This window comes from Sinocyclocheilus grahami, unplaced genomic scaffold (assembly GCF_001515645.1).
Source record: "Sinocyclocheilus grahami isolate Dianchi unplaced genomic scaffold, SAMN03320097.WGS_v1.1 scaffold61.1, whole genome shotgun sequence".
NCBI classification, from domain to species: domain Eukaryota; kingdom Metazoa; phylum Chordata; class Actinopteri; order Cypriniformes; family Cyprinidae; genus Sinocyclocheilus; species Sinocyclocheilus grahami.
Genome location: NW_015505240.1, coordinates 1,291,542 through 1,296,854, shown reverse-complemented (window position 1 = coordinate 1,296,854; position 5,313 = coordinate 1,291,542). Strand labels below are relative to the sequence as shown.

Below are 5,313 nucleotides of genomic sequence, written 5' to 3'. Positions count from 1 at the left end.
CACCGGACCACACTCATCCTCCTCCATCGCCAGCAGGCAGCAGCGGGCGGTACGAGAGCATCAACAAAGCCCCTACTCACAAACCCTCTGCCAAACTGTGGAACCAGGTAAGCGTCGCACCGCACACTCAGACCCCTCTTCAGTCCGCTCACAAGCCTCCCGAGTTGGGTCCCTGCATTCCACCTTGCTGCCCCACTGCGGTACAACTGTTCTATGAGAGCAGTGTATCAATCATCCAAATACACTGATACTCCTCACCTTATTAATGGGAATAGTGAATAGCGGTGTCTCTAAAGAGTCTGTATCGCCTTGCTGCTGGTAACATTGTAACATTTTCTGACCCATTCAGGACACTGTAGACATCTCTCCAGTCTTCAGGATCGGTATCTGACTTGGGTAGAAAAATACATGAAAGGTGAATGAATAGGGAATTGGGAAATATTGGTTATTTATTTTTTAATTACAATAATACATCATCTTTTACAAACCCGAATTCTGAGTTTTCCACACATAACAATTTGAGTCATACAGAGAGGCTGGGCCACGAGCCGACAGCACACGTTACCATAGAGTGGCAACCAGAACGAAGACTCCTCTAAAATGCAGATGAAAAAGATAAAAACTAAGCCAGAAAGGATCAAAAACAAACATGCTATCATGTGCATAGAGATACAGTGTGGTCTGAGTTAACAAACCTTTAAAAATCCAAAAACCTTGTTAATGAAAATGTTGGATTCAAAATCTAATTTCCCAGAAATGTAATTCCCATTTTTATTTTCTCAGACTTTTGGACTCAATATGTAAACACAAATTCACATATAATAGGCTCTGTTTAAAAAGTTCTGAAATATTCCATTAAAAAGTGCAGAATCAAGAGTTTTCCTACCTGTGTCTGCTATTGTCAGGTCATGGGTTCGGAAAGAGTTCTGTACGTGGCACAGGGTCAGAGATGTGTGGGCCAGGAGGTGATATTTAGGGACCCTGAGGACAAGAGGTGATATTGAGGGCCTCTGTGAGCTCATTTATATTGTACGAAGAATGTTTTGGACTCAAACAAACAAAAGATTCAAGCCCTGTTTAAACTAGTGCGTTTTCATTTTAAATCGGCATTTTAACATGAAAACGACCCTCGTCTACACTACCGTGGAGCTCCCTTTCAGTCGGTCACTCCGAGACCGACAAATTGGGATCTCGCTTAGAGAGGCCAATCCACTTCGAGTGTAAACTAAATGAGCCAATGCACATTGGCATGCGATGATGTGTAACAACTGTAGGCAATATATAATGTGTACACCATAAACAATACTAATGAAACAGGAGGTAATAATATCTTGCACTCATTTCAGTACGGGACACTAAATTATCTTCAAAGATTATTTTAAGACATCCACCCACATTTTGTTTGTTTCTCTTTTGTTCAAAAATTTAACTTGGTTTTGGCATTTGAAATAAAAAGGAAAGTAAAAAGTAAATCTCTAGGTGTGTAAATTTAATTTAATTCATTCTAATGCAACAGCAATAATCTTGAAATGTGACCTTTATATGATTTCATTTTTTAAAATTCCATTAAATAATCAATTAAGATGGACGATATTTGAACATTCACAAGCTTATTTGTAAAATGGACTGCTATGGATAGCCCTTATACTGTATTACTTTATTGATATTATGTTACATAAGTAACACTCCCATTCCTGATCACTCACTCTTTGTTGTATTTCAAATGGCCTATATGTTTAGGAATGTAGGCAATGCTGTGCTGAGTAAGTCCGTCATTGTTCTTTGTTTTGCCTAAGATACATTTGAGGAAGATTTCTTATGAATGAAATTTATAAAGTTGCTGAATCAAAAATGATAAAAATCACTTTTAAATCAAATTGACAAGCAATGAATTGTGAATAAACTGATCTTTTTTTGCAAACCAAAAGAGACCCATCTTTTTGTAATTTCTTTCTAAATATAATAAATATCAATTATGGGATGGATTAATGCTTAGTTGCATATAAAAAAGCAATTCTTAACATTTGCCTTGCTAACTTGGTGCATGAGGAGGTCACCAGGTCATGGACGGCACCTTTTACTGCCGGAAACCGACCTGGTGGTTCCTCCTCCCTCACCACCCTCGACGGTGGTGCAGCTAGGGTGTATACAAGGGTCCCCCCCGGTGGAGCGGTCGGATGCGATGCAATTGTGTCCTAATACCGCCTCCACCCGGCAGGGCGGACCGTGCCTCCCCTCCCGGGTCTGTAGGTACTCGTCTGGCTTGTCCGGCGATGCTTATACGGCCTGTGGAGAAGCTGCCTCCATTTTACACGCTACGGCTTTACTGCAGGTTCATCAGGCCAAGGCACTGATGGACCTACACGAGGGTGGTCATGATCCGGAAGTTCTGAAAGAGCTCCGAACCGCTACTGACCTCGCGCTTCGAGCAACGAAGTTCACTGTGAGTTCTCTGGGTCGTGCGATGTCCACACTTGTGATCCAGGAGTGCCATCTCTGGCTGTGTCTGGTTGATATGAGGGACGCCGACAAAGTTTGGTTCCTTAATGCCCGTGTCCCAGACCGGCCTCTTCGGCGACGCGGTCGAGAGCTTGGCCCAGCAGCTCTCGGCTGCACAGAAGCAGACTGAGGCGGGTCGCCACACCCTGCCCCGGCGGGCAGCTGCTGCCTCCACCCTTCCGCCGGCTGCAGCACCCCAGTCTGCTCGTCGCCGAGGGTGGCCCCCTGCGTCCGACCCTGCTCCCGCGCCGCATCCACAGCAGCCTCCAGCAAGCAGGGCCGTGGAGCTGGGCGTAGGCAGGCCGCCCCACCCGTCCAGGCCCCCGTCAAACCTGGTGGTGAGCGATAGAGCAAGAGGCCCCGGGACGGGTGACCCAGAGAGGGAGGAAGCTGCTCTTTGGGGGATGGTGAAGGCACCTCCCAGGAGGGCACGGAGAGTCACGGACGGACCAGCACCGGACCACACTCATCCTCCTCCATCGCCAGCAGGCAGCAGCGGGCGGTACGAGAGCATCAACAAAGGCCCTACTCACAAACCCTCTGCCAAACTGTGGAACCAGGTAAGCGTTGCACCGCACACTCAGACCCCTCTTCAGTCCGCTCACAAGCCTCCCGAGTTGGGTCCCTGCATTCCACCTTGCTGCCCCACTGCGGGTACGGCGGTGGTTCCGCTGGTTTCGCTTGCATGGTATCTGGGTGCCCGGCTAGCGCTACCCAACCCGTCTCGCTGGCTTCTGCGGACTATCAGCCTCGGCTATGCGATTCAGTTCGCCCGGCATCCCCCCAAGTTCAGTGGCATCCGCTTCACGACAGTGAAGGCGGCCGATGCTCCTGTCTTGCATGCGGAGATCGCAGTCCTACTGGCGAAGGATGCGATAGAGCCGGTCCCTCCAGCCGATATGAATACAGGGTTTTACAGCCCTTATTTCATTGTACCCAAGAAAAGCAGTGGGTTACAACCAATCTTGGATATGACTGTGCTGAGTAAGTCCGTCATTGTTCTTTGTTTTGCCTAAGATACATTTGAGGAAGATTTCTTATGAATGAAATTTATAAAGTTGCTGAATCAAAAATGATAAAAATCACTTTTAAATCAAATTGACAAGCAATGAATTGTGAATAAACTGATCTTTTTTTGCAAACCAAAAGAGACCCATCTTTTTGTAATTTCTTTCTAAATATAATAAATATCAATTATGGGATGGATTAATGCTTAGTTGCATATAAAAAAGCAATTCTTAACATTTGGCGAAGGATGCGATAGAGCCGGTCCCTCCAGCCGATATGAATACAGGGTTTTACAGCCCTTATTTCATTGTACCCAAGAAAAGCAGTGGGTTACAACCAATCTTGGATATGAATGTCTTGAACCGGGCCCTTCGCCGGTTACCGTTCAAGATGTTGACGAAGAAACGCATCTTTGGGTGCATCCGTCCCCGAGATTGTTTTGCAGCAATCGACCTGAAGGATGCATACTTTCATGTGTCGATCCTTCCGCGCCTCAGACCATTTCTGCGGTTCGCGTACAAAGGACGAGCATATCAGTACGAGGTCCTTCCCCCCGGGCTGTCCCTGCAGCATCTTTGTTTTGCCTAAGATACATTTGAGGAAGATTTCTTATGAATGAAATTTATAAAGTTGCTGAATCAAAAATGATAAAAATCACTTTTAAATCAAATTGACAAGCAATGAATTGTGAATAAACTGATCTTTTTTTGTAAACCAAAAGAGACCCATCTTTTTGTAATTTCTTTCTAAATATAATAAATATCAATTATGGGATGGATTAATGCTTAGTTGCATATAAAAAAGCAATTCTTAACATTTGCCTTGCTAACTTGGTGCATGAGGAGGTCACCAGGTCATGGACGGCACCTTTTACTGCCGGAAACCGACCTGGTGGTTCCTCCTCCCTCACCACCCTCGACGGTGGTGCAGCTAGGGTGTATACAAGGGTCCCCCCCGGTGGAGCGGTCGGATGCGATGCAATTGTGTCCTAATACCGCCTCCACCCGGCAGGGCGGACCGTGCCTCCCCTCCCGGGTCTGTAGGTACTCGTCTGGCTTGTCCGGCGATGCTTATACGGCCTGTGGAGAAGCTGCCTCCATTTTACACGCTACGGCTTTACTGCAGGTTCATCAGGCCAAGGCACTGATGGACCTAACCCAAGAAAAGCAGTGGGTTACAACCAATCTTGGATATGAATGTCTTGAACCGGGCCCTTCGCCGGTTACCGTTCAAGATGTTGACGAAGAAACGCATCTTTGGGTGCATCCGTCCCCGAGATTGTTTTGCAGCAATCGACCTGAAGGATGCATACTTTCATGTGTCGATCCTTCCGCGCCTCAGACCATTTCTGCGGTTCGCGTACAAAGGACGAGCATATCAGTACGAGGTCCTTCCCTCCGGGCTGTCCCTGCAGCATCAGTTGTGTGCACACAGGGACTTGGTGCTTTCGCACCTCCGCCAGTTGGGCCTTCAGGTCACCTAGGAAAAGAGCAAACTCTCCCCGACACAGAGGATCTCTTTTCTCGTCGGCGATGCTTATACGGCCTGTGGAGAAGCTGCCTCCATTTTACACGCTACGGCTTTACTGCAGGTTCATCAGGCCAAGGCACTGATGGACCTACACGAGGGTGGTCATGATCCGGAAGTTCTGAAAGAGCTCCGAACCGCTACTGACCTCGCGCTTCGAGCAACGAAGTTCACTGTGAGTTCTCTGGGTCGTGCGATGTCCACACTTGTGATCCAGGAGTGCCATCTCTGGCTGTGTCTGGTTGATATGAGGGACGCCGACAAAGTTTGGTTCCTTAA

The 5,313-nt window shown here is 47.1% G+C and overlaps 1 pseudogene; it reads right to left on the bottom strand.

Moving 5' to 3' along the window:
• Positions 1-5,313, bottom strand: part of LOC107584627 (rhotekin-like) — a 15,558-nt pseudogene that overhangs the window by 2,426 nt on the left and 7,819 nt on the right.